The 14,524-nt window shown below is 50.1% G+C and overlaps 1 long non-coding RNA gene across 1 annotated transcript; it reads right to left on the bottom strand.

The window, feature by feature from the left end:
• Positions 1-1,835: 1,835 nt before the first annotated feature.
• On the bottom strand, positions 1,836-4,102 carry LOC134434602 (uncharacterized). Its single transcript, XR_010031887.1, has 3 exons — positions 4,042-4,102; positions 3,895-3,965; positions 1,836-1,875 (listed from the first exon to the last, which is right to left on the bottom strand). It is a non-coding gene; the product is annotated as an uncharacterized LOC134434602 (long non-coding RNA).
• Positions 4,103-14,524: the final 10,422 nt, after the last annotated feature.

Here is a 14,524-nt window from a genome sequence, read left to right as displayed (position 1 = left end):
GGGGATTTTGGGACCGATTGTGGGGATTTTAGAGCTAATTTTGGGGCTAGATTTTGGGATTTTGGGCTGGAACATTGGAGATTTTGGGGTGGAATATTGTGAGTTTTACCGATTTTGGGGCTGATTTTAGGGCAAACCTGGAGAATTTGGGGCCAAATTTTGGCGATTTTGGGACCGGATTTTGGGGCCAAATTTGGGATTTGAAAGCCAATTTTGGGGTGAAATTTGGGGCCAAACTTGGGGATTTTGGGGCTGAATTCAGGGACTTTAGAGCCGATTTTGGGACTGATTTTGGGGCCAAACTTTGGGGATTTTGGGACCGAATTTTGGGGTGATTTGGGGCCCAGGGAGCCCCAGAAGGCCGAGAGCCCCACCCAGAGCAGAAACAGCCTTGGGTGGGGGGGCGCAGGGAAATTTGGGGTGAGAAATGGGGAAAATGAGAAAATGGGGAGAAAATGGGGAAAAATAGGGGGGGGGGGGAAATGGGGATTTTGGGAGGAAAACAGGTAGAAAAATGGGAATAAAAATGGGAATTTGGAGGAAAAAATGGAATAGAAATGGGGATTTTGGGGGATAAAATTCGGGAAACAGGAGAGAAAATGGAGATTTTGAGGTGAAAAATGGGGATTTTGGGGAAAAGGCAATAAAAATTGGGAATTTTGGGTACATTAGAACAAATTTCGGATAATTTTGGGTATTTTAGGACCAATTTCAGGGAGTTTGGGGTGGATTTGGGAATTTTTTTGGTACATTTTGGGCTGGATTTCAGACATTTGGGGATAATTTGAAGTATTTTAGGATGGGTTTGGGATATTTTAGGATATTTTGGGGATATTTCAGGGGATTTTGATCTCACCTGGTGATTCCATCGTTGCCCATCCCCCGCTCCAGGTGTGTCCCAGGGGATTTTTGGGAGCATTTGGGATTTTTGGGGTATTTTGGGCCGGATTTCAGGGATTTTGGGATATTTGAGTGTAATTTAGAATATTTTAGGATAATTGAGAATATTTTAGGGATAATTCAGGACATTTTGGTGTTACCTGGTGACTCCATCGGTGCCCATCCCCCGCTCCAGGTGCGTCCGCAGCTGCCCCCTCAGGTGGGACAGGTAGGACAGGAGGGGGGGCAGTGCCCCCCACACCTCCCCCACGGCCCCCCAGCACTCCTGGGGACCTCAAAAGCACATCAGGGACCCCAAAATGGCCTGGAGACCCCAAAATCCCAAAAATCCACCCCAGAAATGAGCTCAGAAACACCCAAAAGCCCCAAATCCACCCCAAAAACGATCCTGGGATCCTGAAAATGGACTCGGAAACCCCAAAACCCCACCCAAAACCCCAAACTACCCCAAAACCAGCTAAGAAACCCCAAAAATGGACTCAGGGAGCCCAAAAATCCCAAAATCTGCCCCAGAACCCCCCAGTACCCCAAAATCCACCCCAAAAATCCCAAATCCACCCCAAAAACACCTCAGGAACACAAAAGAATGGATTCAGGGACCCCAAAAACTCCAAATTCACCCCAAAACCCCAAATCCTGACCCCAAAATTGCCAAAATCCCCCCAAAAATCCCAAATCCCCCTTAAAAATCAAAATCCCAACCCTAAAAGTTCCCAAAATCCCTCAAGTCCCCAAGAAAGTCCCCAAAACGTAAATTTCTGACCCAAGAAATCCCCAAAACCCCCAAATCCCCCCAAAATCCCCCAATTTCAAAAACTTGACTCCCAAATCCCCCAAATCTGAAGTTTTGACCCCCAAGAAGCCCCAAAATCCCCAATTTTGACCCCAACCCCATTCCCCTCCCCCCTCACCTGCAAGAGGCACTTCAGGGTGGGCGGGGCCTCGGCTGAGTGGGCGGGGCCATGCAGGAGAGCTCTGTGATTGACAGGTGTGAGGCCACACCCCCAACGGCAACAGAAATCCCCTCAGGGACCCCAAAATGTCCTAAAAAACCCCCAAAATTCCCTCCCACCCCATTAAGCCCCACCTTACGCCACACCCATTCCTTTGGCCACAATCACCCCATTATGCCCCACCCACCCCTTTAAGCCCCACCCATTGCTTTTGGCCACACCACACCCATTTAGGCCACACTGACCCCTTTAAGTCCCACCCACTACTTTAAGCCCCACCCAATCCCTTTCAGCCCAATACACCCCCTTAGGCCACACCCACCCCCTTAAGGCCTGCCCATCCCTTTAAGCCACACCCACTTCTTTAAGCTCCACTCACCCACTTAGGCCCCACCCACCCTTTTAAACTCCACCCATCCCTTTAAGCCCCACTCACCCCTTTAGGCCACACCCACCCCTTTGGCCCCACCCACCCACTCAAACCCCATCCACGCCTTCAGCTGCCCCATCCCTTAGAGCCCCACCCACCCCTTGAAGCCTCACCCATCGCTTTAAGCCACACCCACCCATTTAAACCACACCCCTCTGTGTAAGCCCCACCCAACATTTTGCCCACCCAATCCCTTCAAGACCCACCCACACTTTAAAGCTCCACCCACTCCTTTCAGCTCCAATCATCCCCTTAAGCCCCACCCTTCCTTTAGGCCCCACCCACCTTTTTAAGACCCACCTATTCCTTTAAGCCCCACCCACCTCTAGTCCCCACCCACCTCTAGTCCCCACCCACCCTCTAAGTCCCACACATCTCTTTAAGCCCCACCCACATCTCTAAGCCACACCCATACCCTTTAAACCATACCCTCCCCTTAAACCCTGCCCACCCTTTTTAAGCCCCACCCACCCCTCTAAGCCGCACCTACATCCTAAAGGTCAACCCACCCCTTTAATCCCCACCTCCCTATTAAGCCCCACCCACCCATCAAGCCCTGCCCACCCTTTTAAGCCCCACCCATCCCTTTAAGCCCCACCCACCCATTTAGGTCACATCCCTCTAATCCCCACCCAACATTTAGCCCACCTAATCCCTTTGAGCCCCACCCACATTTTAAAGCCCCACCCACCCACTTAAGCTCCACCTACATCTTTAAGCTCGACACATGCCCTTAAGCTCCACCCTCCCATTTTATGCCCCACCCTTCCTTTAGGCCCACCCACCTTTTAAAGCCCCACCCACCATTTTAAGCCACACCCATTCATTTTGGCCCCAGCCACCCCTTTAAACCCTGACTACTCCTTTAAGCTCCACCCACCATTTAAGCCCCACCCTGTCCCTTTAAGCCCACCCTACCATTTAAGCCCCACCCACCACTTTAAGCCACACCCACCCCATTAAGCCACACCTATTCTCATTAAGTGACACCCACCCCATTAAGCCACACCTATTCTCATTAAGCCACACCCATCCCTTTAAGCCCCACCCACCTTTTAAATCCCCCCACACCTCTTTAGGACCCACCCATTCTTTTAAGCCCCACCTACCACCCTTTAAGCCACACCCATTCTTTTAAGCCTCACCCACTCCTTAAAGCCACACCTATTCCCTTTGAGCCACACCCACCTCTTTAAGCCCCACCCATCATTTAGGCCCCACCCACCCATCCCTTTAAGCTCCATCCACTTATGGCAAACCCACCCACTACTTTAAGCCCACCCCATCCCTTTAAGCTCCACTCACAATTTAAGCCCCACCCACTCATTGAAGCCCCGCCCACCATTAAATCCAGCTAATCCCTTGGAGCCCCACCCACCCTTTTAAGCCACCCCCACCGTCTTAAGCCCCACACACTCTCTTACCCTCTTAAGCCCCACCCACCTTTTGAGCCCCCCTCACATATTAAAGCCCCCCCCACCCTCTTAGGCCACACCCACACTTTAAGCCCCACCCATCTCTTTAAGCCACACCTACCCCTTTAAGCCCCTCCCATTCTTTTGGCCACTTCCTCCCCTTTAAGCCCCACCCACTTCTTCAGGCCGCACCCACCTTGTGCTCTGATTGGCCAGGACCTCCAGCGCCCAAAGCACCGCCTCTGGGCTGTGGCCAATCAGTACAGCCTAGGGGCACCACGTGTCAGAGCAGAGGGCGTGGCCTGAGCAGAGCCACGCCCCCTCCCCAGCCAGCCACGCCCACCTCAGCCTGTTCCGAACAATCCGGAGCCTTCTGAGCCTTCCCGGGATGATTGGCAGCTCTGGGGTTCATTAATTAATTGATTAATTGAGGGGTTAATTAGGGGTTAAGGATGAAGGGGTGTGGCTTACCTGTGTGGGCGTGGCCTGTGGAGCTCCGCCTCCCTGGCCTTGCACAGGGCCTTGATTGACACCTGTGGAGGGGGAGGGGTTGGGGGAATTTGGGGATTTTGGGGGGTTCCTGGGCTGATTTTGGGGTCCCTGAATGGTCTCCAGGCCCCGCCCACCATGTCAGGCCCCGCCCACTCACCAGCACTTCCGGCTCCGCCCCTGCAGCCAAGATGGCCGACAGCTCCGCCCAGGATTGGCCTGGCCTGAGGGGAACCAAAACTCTTTTAAAATACCCAAAATCTCCAAAAACTGCCCCAAAATCCCCCAAATTTACCCATAATCCACTCAGGAACCCCAAAAATCTCATCAAGAACCCCAAAGTCTCCTCAAAATCAACCAAAATCCCTCAAAATTTCTTCAAAATCCCCCCAAATCCTGTTAGGAACACAAAATCCCCCCAAAATCCCTCAAGTCCCCTCAAAATCCCTCAGGGACCCCCAAATCTCCCCAAAAAATCCCCCAAAATCCACTCAAGGACCCCAGTATTTCCCTTATAATCCCCCAAATCCCTCAGGAACTCCAAAATCTCATTAAATTCTCCCAAAATCCCCGAAAAATCCCCTCAGAAACCCCAAAATTCCCTTAAAATGCCCCAAATTCCCTCAGGGACTCCAGAATCTCCTCAAAATCCCCTCAGGGATCACCAAATACCCTCAAAATCACTCAGGGACCCCAAAATCTCCTCAAAATTCCCTTAAAATGCCCCAAAACCCAAAAATTCCCACCAGAGACCCCAAAATTTCCTAGAGTTCCATTATAATCTCCTCAGATTCCCCCAAAATCTGATCTAAGTTGCCCAAATCCCCACAAAATCCCCTCAGGAAGCCAAAATTTTCTCAAAATCCCTGAAGGAACCCCAAAATGTCCTCAAAACCTCCCCAAAATCCTCAAAATTCCCAAAATCCCCTCAAATTCCCCAAAATATCGAAATCTCCTTTAAATTCCCCTCAGAGACCCAAAATTTCCTCAAATTCCCCCAAAATACCCTCAAAACCCCCAATAATCTCATCAAATTGCCCCAAAATCCCTTCACAGACCACAAGATCCCCCCAAAAATCCCCTCAGAGACCCAAAATCTCCTCAAATTCCCCCCAAATCTCCTCAAATTCCCCCCAGGAACCAGAAATTCCCTTAAAATGCCCCAAATTCCCTCATGGACCCCAAAATCTCTTCAAAATTCCCTTAAAATGCCCCAAAATCTGAAAATTCCCACCAGAGACCACAAAATTTCCTCGAGTTCCATTAAAATCCCCTCAAAATCCCCCCAAATTGATCAAATTTGCCCCAAAATCTCCTCAAAATTGCCCAAGTCTCCTGGAAATCCTCTCAGGAACCCAAAATCTCCTCAAATTCCCCCAAAATATCCTCAAATACCCCCAAAATCTCATCAAAATCCCCTCAGTGACCCCAAAGTTCCCTTAAAATGCCCCAAAATCCCCTCAGGAACTCCAAAATTCTCTCAAAATCTCCCAAAATCTCCTCAAATTCCCCCAAAATTCCCCTCAGGCACCACAAAACCTCCTCAGAATTCCCTTAAAATCCACCAAAATCTCAAAATTCTCCTGAGGGACCCCAAAATTAACTCAGAGGCCTCAAAATCCCTCAGGGATGCCAAAATCTCCTCAAAATCCCCCAAATTCACTCAAAAATCCCATCAAATTCTCCAAAATCCCCCAAAAATCCCCTCAGGAACCCAAAATCTCCCTAAATTCCCCAAAACCCCCTCAGAAAGCCCCAAATCCCTCAGGAACCTCAAAATCTCCTCAAAACCCATCAAAATCCCCTCAGAAACCCCCAAATCCACTCAAAATCCCCCAAAATTCCCTCAGAAACCTCAAAATCCCTCAGGAACCTCAAAGATCCCTCAAAATCACCACAAAATGCCCCAAAATCTCCTCTGAATTCCATCAGAAATCCTAAAAATTCTTTGAAATCTGCCAAAATCCCTCAGGGACACAAAAATCTCCTCTAACCCTTAAAAATCACCTCAAACTCCTTCCAAATCCCCTCAAGGACCCCAAAATATTTCCAAAACCACTTTAAAATCCCCAAAAAACCTCCTCAGAGACCTCAAAACTCCCTTAAAATGCCCCAAAAATCCCTCAGGGACCCCACAAATCCATCAAAATCCCCACAAAATACCCCAAAATCTCCTCTAAATTACATTAGGGACCCCAAAAATCCCTTCAAAACTGCTAAAATCCCTCAGGGACCCCAAATTCCCTTAAAATGCCCCCAAATCTCTCAAGACCCCCAAAATTTCTTAAAATCCCCCCAAATCCTTCAAAATCCCCCCAAACACCTCAAAATCTCAAAAAATCCCCTCAGGAACACAAACTCCCCTCAAAATCCCCCTAAATCCCCTCAGGAACCCAAACTTCTTCAAAAATCCCCTCATGGACCCCAAAACCTCCTCAAAACCCCTCAAAATTTCCCCAAATCCCATTAGGAACACAAAATCCCCTCAAAATCACCTCAGGGACCCCCAAAATCCCCTCAAAATTTCCAAAAATCTCAAGTTCCCCCAAAATCTTCTCAGATTCCCCAGAATTCCCCAAAAATGCCCTCAGGAATCTAAAATCTCCTCAAAATTCCCCAAAATCCCCTCAAATTCCCCTCAGAGATCCCAAAATTTCCTTAAAATGCCCCAGATTCCCTCATGGTCCCCAAAGTCTCCTCAAATTCCCTTCAAATGCCCCAAAATCTCAAAGTTCCCACCAGGGACCTAAATTCTCCTCAAAATCCCCCAAAATCTCCTCAGGAGCCCCAAAGTTGCCTCAAAATCCCTCCAAATTTTCTTAAAATCTCTCAAAATTCTCCCCAGGGACCCCAAAATCTCTTCAGATTCCCCCCAAATTCCCTTAAAATCCCCCAAAATTCCCTTAAAATCCCCCAAAATCTAGTCAGGGACCCCAAAATCCCCTAAATTCCCAAAAAATCCCCTCAGAAACCCAAAGTCTCCTCAAATTCCCCAAAATCTCCCTGAAATCCACTCAGAGGCTCAAAGTCCCGCAAATCCCTCAGGAATTCCAAAATCTCCTCAAAACTTCATTAAATTCTCCCAAAATCCCCAAAAAATTCCCCCAAATCCCAAAAAAATCCCCTCAGGAACCAAAAATCTCCTGAAATTCCCCCAAAATCTTCTCAAAATCCCCTCAGGGACTCTGAATTTCCCTTAAAAAGCCCCAGATTCTCTGAGGGATCCCAAAATCCCATCAAAATCCCACAAAAATTCCCCCACAGACCCCAAAATCACCTCAGACTTCCCCCAAACTCCTTTGAACTCCCCCAAAATCTCCTCAGAAATCCCAAAATCACCTCAAAATCCACTCAGGGAACCTGAAATCTCCCCATAATCCCTCAAAATTCCCTTCAAATCAGGCAAAACCCTGAAATTCCCTTCAGGGCCCCTAAAACCAACCCAGGAACACCAAAAATCACTCAGAGACCACAAAATCTTCTCAGAATCCCTCAAAATCACCTCAAAACCCTCTCAGGGACCCCAAAATGTCCTCAAGATCTTAAAATTAACTCAAAATCCCCTCAGGACCCCAAAATCCATCAAAATCCTCCAGATTACCTCAAAACCCACCCAAAATCTTCTCAAAATCCCACAAAATTTCATCAAAATCCCATCAGGGCCCCAAAAATCCCTTCAAAATCCTTCAAATTGTCTCAAAATCCCCTCAGGAACCCAAAATCCTCAAAAAAACGCTTCAGGGACCCCAAATTCTCCTCAAATGTCCCAAAATCTCCTCACAACCCCCGAGAGACACAAAAAATCTCTTGAAAACCCTTCAAATTCCTCCCAAGTCCCAGAGAATCCTCCAAAATCCCCTCAAAAATCACCCAAAATCCCCTGAAAGGCCCCAAAATTCAGTCAGGGACCAAAAAATCTAAAAATCCCCCAAATTCCCCCATTGCCCATTTAAGGAAACATTGCAAGGCCCCGCCCCTTCCACCCTGCCCCCTTCAGGCCCCGCCCCTTTTACCTTTTATGGATTGCCATCAGAGCCCCCTCGTGGCCGTCCCGCAGCCCAGCCGGGCCCGGCTCCGCCCCCAGCAGCTGAAGCTCCGCCCCCAGCAGCCAAAGTTCCGCCCCTCGCTGAAGCTCCGCCCACCACCGGCTCCATTGTTCCCTGAGGCCCCGCAATGTCACTGTGCTCCCCTTGGTTCCACAGGGCCCCACAGTGGGACAATGGACTCTTGGTTCCATGAGGTTCCTCAGTCCCAGTGGTCTCCTTGGATCGACAGTGTCACAGTGGCCCCATGGCTCCATGTGGCCAGGCTGTGTCACAATGGCTCACAGTTCCATGAGGCCACACAGTTTAACAAGGGACCCATGCATCCATCAGGCCGTCCTGTGTCACAATGGACTTGTGGTTCCATGAGCTCTCACACTGCCAGCAGCACTCTCCTTGGTTCTGCAGTGTCACCATGGACCCTTTGTTCCATGAGGTTCTGCAGCAGAACACGGTCACCTTGGTTCCGTGAGGTTCTGCAGTGTCACCATGGACCCATGGTTCCTCCAGGCCTTGCTGTGTCACAATGGCCCCTTGGTTCCAAGAGGTTTCTCAGGGTCACAATGGTCTCCTTGGATCCACAGTATCACAATGGACCATTGGTTCAATGTGGCCCCAATGTGCCAAAATGGATTTTGGTTCCATGGGGTTCTGTTGTGTCACCATGGACCCTTTGTTCCATGAGTTTGCTCAGTGTCACAGCTGACTCCTTGGTTCTCTGAGGCCCTACTATCACCAAATCTCTGAAATATCAGAATAAGGCTACCAAACACTAATTTGCTATTTCAGAGAGAATCATTTATTCAGGCTTAAGGTTCAACATGGGATAACTCCTAACCTTATGTGGACATGGAATTCTACCAGTGTGTTGCTTATATACAGTCCCTAAATGTGAATTACAATTTACCCATTTCCATAAAATCCACCCCAAGTTCCCAGATTCAGTCCTTGTTTTCTCAGTCCCTGCACCCTTGAGCCAGATGTCTTCTTCTTCTCTTCCAACCATCCTTGCTGGGAAAGCAGCCCCTGCATGCCTTGTTCCTGTGCTGAAAGTTCACAGGCAGGGTAAGCATAGAATGAACCCTTTTGGTATCAGCCCCAGGCTTTGTGTGGGCAGGCAGAGGCAGGCAGGAAGCAGAGCTGTCAGCAAAGGAAGGGCCCAGCCAGGTGGGGCAGCCGGGGGATGCCGACAGCCTGCAGGGACAGAGGCGCAGGGCAGGGACACCGTAGCACAGCCTGGGCTGCACAGGGCACAGGGATGTGCAGCAGCTGCAAGACAGCCCTGCCAGAGCCAACTTGGGCAGCACTTTGGCCATGGCTGCTGGGCCTGGGCCTGAGGCAGGAGCAGGAGACAAGTGACCCTTGCAGGGCTGGGGCCTCATTGCCTCCTTGTCCCTGCTCAGCAGCCTGGCAGGGGCCGCCCCATGCTCCTGCCCTTGGCATTGCACATCCCCACATGCCAGTGCCCATGCCGGCAAGAGCCCTGAGCAAGGAGGGAGGGACAGGATCTGCCTGGCCAGGGGCTGGGGCTCAGGCCTTGGCCCTTTGCTGTTGAAAGCGAAGGGAGACGACCCATCTTTGTTGATCAGCATCGACTCCAATTTATTGATCAAATCAGTCACCTTTTATAAAAGTGGTAATTAACTTCATGCATATTGCAAAATTCAAGCTCATGATAGGCTACAGAGAAAACTCTAACCCCTCCTTTTGTTTACAATACCTGTGGTTTTTTTATTGAAACCAAGACCAGTGTTCTCACCGTGATATGAAAAGTTCTCAAAACCTTCATATCTGTTCCCAGAGCAGCTATCAGTTCCCAGAGCAGCCACGGACAGAATGTTTACTTGTTATGAGAAGACTGAGAATCTTGTTGTTTATAAAAAATAGGCTTGAGAACCTAATTATTTACAGAATCAAGCCTGGGAACTGCTGCTTTACAGCTGCCTTTTACTTTTCCATCAGCTGTATACCTTCATGGCCTCTTTCTTTAAGCCATGTCTGAACCAGGCTCTCCACACTTTGCATTCCTCAAACACATCCAGGTTTTTTCAGCACCGAGACACCTTTGCCTTGCTTGTCCCCAGCTGGCATCACTGCCTCCAACGTTCTGCTCTACCTGGAACCTGGGGACAATTTCTCAGTTGTGTCCCTCTGTGGGACCCATTAAACCTTCAAGAAAATTTGGAGTTTAAATTTAACTTTGAGTTCTTGAGAAGTGTTTTGAAGACACTCACAAGGACTGAGTCTGATGTAAACAACAGCAAAGCCCTGAGAGGGTCATTAAAGTTTTCCTAGTCCAGTTATGGAGAAAGATTTCAAAGAGCAGTAATAAAATATACATTCTCATTTTAAAGGGTGTCTTTTATTAAATTTCTCCTTAGAGCAGAGGTGATTGCAGCATCCTGTGATTGATATTGACCCAGGGTCTCTCCTCAGCAGCTCTGGCCTGCTCACAGAAGCTGTGCCTGGAGCTCTGACCCAGTGTGGACAACCTTGCTCCACATTGCCCAGCCCCATCCTGTCTGTCCTCACTGCCCTGGGCCCTGCTGTGCTTGCAGAGCTGGCTGCACCCAGCCTCAGAGGTGTTTTCCCTTTTTGTACTTTTTGCAGCAATCTCAAACTCCTGAGTTTCCCCAGTGCAAACAGGCACACTGCTCAGGTGTGTGCCAGCCCCAGGTGCCACCAAAGGCACTGCAGAGCTGCCCTGGGCCAGCTGTGAGGGTGGATCATCAGCCCAAGCTGCACTGGGCCCTGCAAGGGGCTGTGGCCATGGGCACTGCACTGACCCCACTGCTGGGTTTGGCTGTCACGGCCACCGAGAGAAATGAAACTGTCCTTGGAAACACTGGGGAGGACTGGGACATACTGGGGACACTGGGAGATATTGGGACAAACTGGGGACACTGGGAATGCTGTGGGAGACACTGGGACATACTGGGAGTGACACTGGTGGATATTGGGACAACCTGCGAATACGGGGAGTGCTGAAGGGGAATCTCTGTGGACTGGGAATGGACTCTGGGGGTGCACTGAGCCAGACTGGGACATACCAGGACATACTGGGAGTAATACTGGGGGATACTGGGTCAAACTGGAGACACTGGGGCCATTGCAGGGAGGACTGGGGACACTGGGGCATTGTGTCGATGACACTGGGGGGAAGTGGGAGGGACTGGTAATCAACTCAGGTGTATTGGGAGGGACTGGGCTGTACTGGGAGGGACTGGAGGGGCACTGGGTTTGTACTGGCTTCTACTTGGGATGAACTGCACTGTACTGGCGTTGTATTGGTCTGCACTCGGGATGAACTGGACTGTGCTGGGAGGGACTGGAGAGGTTGAATGGGCTGTTCCCGCCTCCACTGCATCCCATTTGCTGAGATTCCCGCCCATCATCGCCCGAATCCAGCATCCCATTTGCTGAGACTCCCGCCCATCATCGCCCGAATCCAATCAGCACCACAGAACGCAGACTCGGGGACGGCGCCTACGGTAGCCACAACTCCCGTCATACCCCGCGGCCCGATTGAGCCCCATTGGAGTCGGGACTGCAACTCCCGTCATGCCCCGCGCTCCACAGAACCCCGGGATCCGCCCCCCCTTTGTCCCTTAAGTATCCCCCAGACCCTCCAGGATCCCTCAGTGCCCCCTCAGCGCCCATTCGGGACACCCCAAAAGCGTCCCCGGACCCCCTGAGTTTTCCCAACCCCACAGATGCCCGGTACAGCCACTTCTGGGAATTCATCTCCTCTCCTCTCCCAGAGCCCCTCAGAACACCGTCCGGCGCCGTGCGCTGCGCCCTAAAGAGCCCGGTTAGAGCTCCCCAAGATCTCCGCAAGTGCTCCCGAACCGTTTGCGTTCCCCCGAGGACCTCAAGTCGTGGCTCGGACGCAGAAGTTTCCCCGAAGAGCCTTCCTGCACCTGCAAATGCCGCGTTCGAGCCACTTTCGGGACTACGGCTCCCATCATGCTCCGCGGTGCACGTCCAGCGCTGTTTGAGCCGGGACTTCATCTCCCATCATGCACTGCGCCTCCACTGAGAGCCATTGCAACTGCGCCTCGAACTCCCGTGATGCTCGGCGGCCATGATAAACTGCAATACACCCGCGCCTTCAACTCCCATCACCCCCCGCGCCCCACAGAGCCCCGCCAGAGCCCCCCAAGGGCCCACCCGGACCCTGAAGGGCCCCAAATTCCCCTCCCTGACCTCCAAGGGCCCCCCTGGACCCCCAAGTGCTGCCCCTGACCCCGAACTGTCCCTCGGAATCCTGAGTGCCCCTCCAAGTACCCACCCGTCTTCCCCAAGTGTCCTCCAGACCCTCAAGTTCTCTCTGAATTCCCTCCCCAGACCCAAAACTGCCCCAAATGTGCCCCAGAAAGTTCTGCACAGACCCCAAATGGCCCTTTTTACCGTGTCTGTGAAAATGATTTAAAAAAAATCACAAAAGGATTTTAAATGGTACTAATTAGCATAAAGAATGAGAAATCAATAGCCACACTGCTCAATGAATTAATGAAGGGAATTATGTTACTTAGAACCAATGACCAATAATTTTTTTGCTTGCTAAAAAGGTATGGACTTTAAAGTATAAATATTACAATTTGGTAATACAAATATAGAATAATACTATTATAAATAGGAAAAAGAATTTAAATTTTATGAATTCAGTAAATTTTCTTTTTAAGGGGAAAGGCATAATTATTTTTATGTGTTGGGATGTCAGTCTGTAAGAGATGGTCCAAAGATCCCTCATCTGCCTCACAGCTGCCGTCAAGGACGGAGATTGAAGCACTCCCCAAGGACTGAGACTGAGACCCTTCAAATTCTAACCCAGGAGTGCTGGCCTGACTGGAGTGGGATGTCTGCCATGGGAAGCGGGATGTTTCCCATAGGATTCAGTCCAGAAACAACGGGCCCCGCTCACAGCTGGCACTGGTTTGTGCTGTTCAGAACTGGACTGTCTGTACCTGTTCCAAATGGATTTATTCTCCACTGTTCCCTCCATGTGCCGTCCTCCTCCCCTCCTGGCGGTGGATTATAAAAGAGCTTTGAGTTAACCAAAGACTTTGAGACTCTCCCCGATGTGACCAGATGGATCTATTGGCACGACCACGTTTCATCTCTATGTTGGCAGCTATTCCCCCCTTCCTTTTCTCTGTCTCTCTATCCTTTATCTCCTTTCTAATCCTTGTGTTACATCTGCTGTGGGCACTCACTAAAAGGTGCATTTGTTTTGGTTAATACTGAAAGTCCCCTGCTGTGTGTCTTTGCACCCTGAGATCAGTGAAACGAATCATTGTGACCCCTCTTGTACCAGGGGATGGTGACACGGCCTGATGGGGTTGCTGCCCACAGCGTGTGAACGTGACCTTCTTGGTGGTGACTGCACTGCTTCATCTGCTCTTTCTTTCTGGTCTCCCTATCCCAGAATTACCTTTGACACCTGCTTTTCTTATATTGTGGTTCTCTGTAGTTCCTTCAATAGTCAGCCCTTCCTAAATTCACTCTTGGAATAGGGGATTATCACCTTCCCATCATATCGAGTGCATTTGAATGCACTTGAATGCATTTTGCCTGCATTCAAAATATGGTCCCTGTTTTTGATTTACTGGGGAATCCCTGTTTGTATTTTCTACCTCTGTCAAGGCTGGGATTGAAGGTACTTGAGATGATATTTCGTGTTCAGATTCAGGTGGTTTTTGTTTCTCATCAGTGACACAGCCTCACAACCATGAGTTCTGCAGCCTTTCATCTAAGGCACAGAATGGCTCCCTGTCTCTTGTTACAAGGCCTGGATGGTGCCAAGGAGACCATGGTGATACTGGGGATCCAAGGAAACCGTGGTGACACCATGGAAACTCATGGAACCATGGGCATTGTGACACAGCAGGGCTTCATGGAACCAAGGAGTCAATTGTGACACTGAACAACTTCAGGGAACCAGGAGTCTCTTGTGACACAGGGGGTACTCATGAAACCATGGAGACCATTTTGAAACTTCAAGGCCTGATGGAACCAAAGGGTCATTGTGGCACTTCTGAGCCTTGGAAGCAAAGGGACCACAGTGACACAGTGGGGCTCTGTGGAACCAAGGGGCCATTGTGACAGTGTGGAGTGTCATTGAACCACCTGTCCATGGTGACACTGCAGGGCCTGATGGAATCATGGACACCATTGTGACACTACAGGGTGTCATGGAAGCAAGGGGCCATTGTCACACTCTGGGGCCTCTTGGGATGCAAGGGCAGTTGTGATACCATGGAAATTATGGCAACTGTGGCACCATGAAACCAA

The sequence above is a fragment of the Melospiza melodia genome, unplaced genomic scaffold (genome assembly GCF_035770615.1).
Source record: "Melospiza melodia melodia isolate bMelMel2 unplaced genomic scaffold, bMelMel2.pri scaffold_44, whole genome shotgun sequence".
NCBI lineage: Eukaryota > Metazoa > Chordata > Aves > Passeriformes > Passerellidae > Melospiza > Melospiza melodia.
This window is presented reverse-complemented; position numbering and strand designations above follow the sequence as displayed.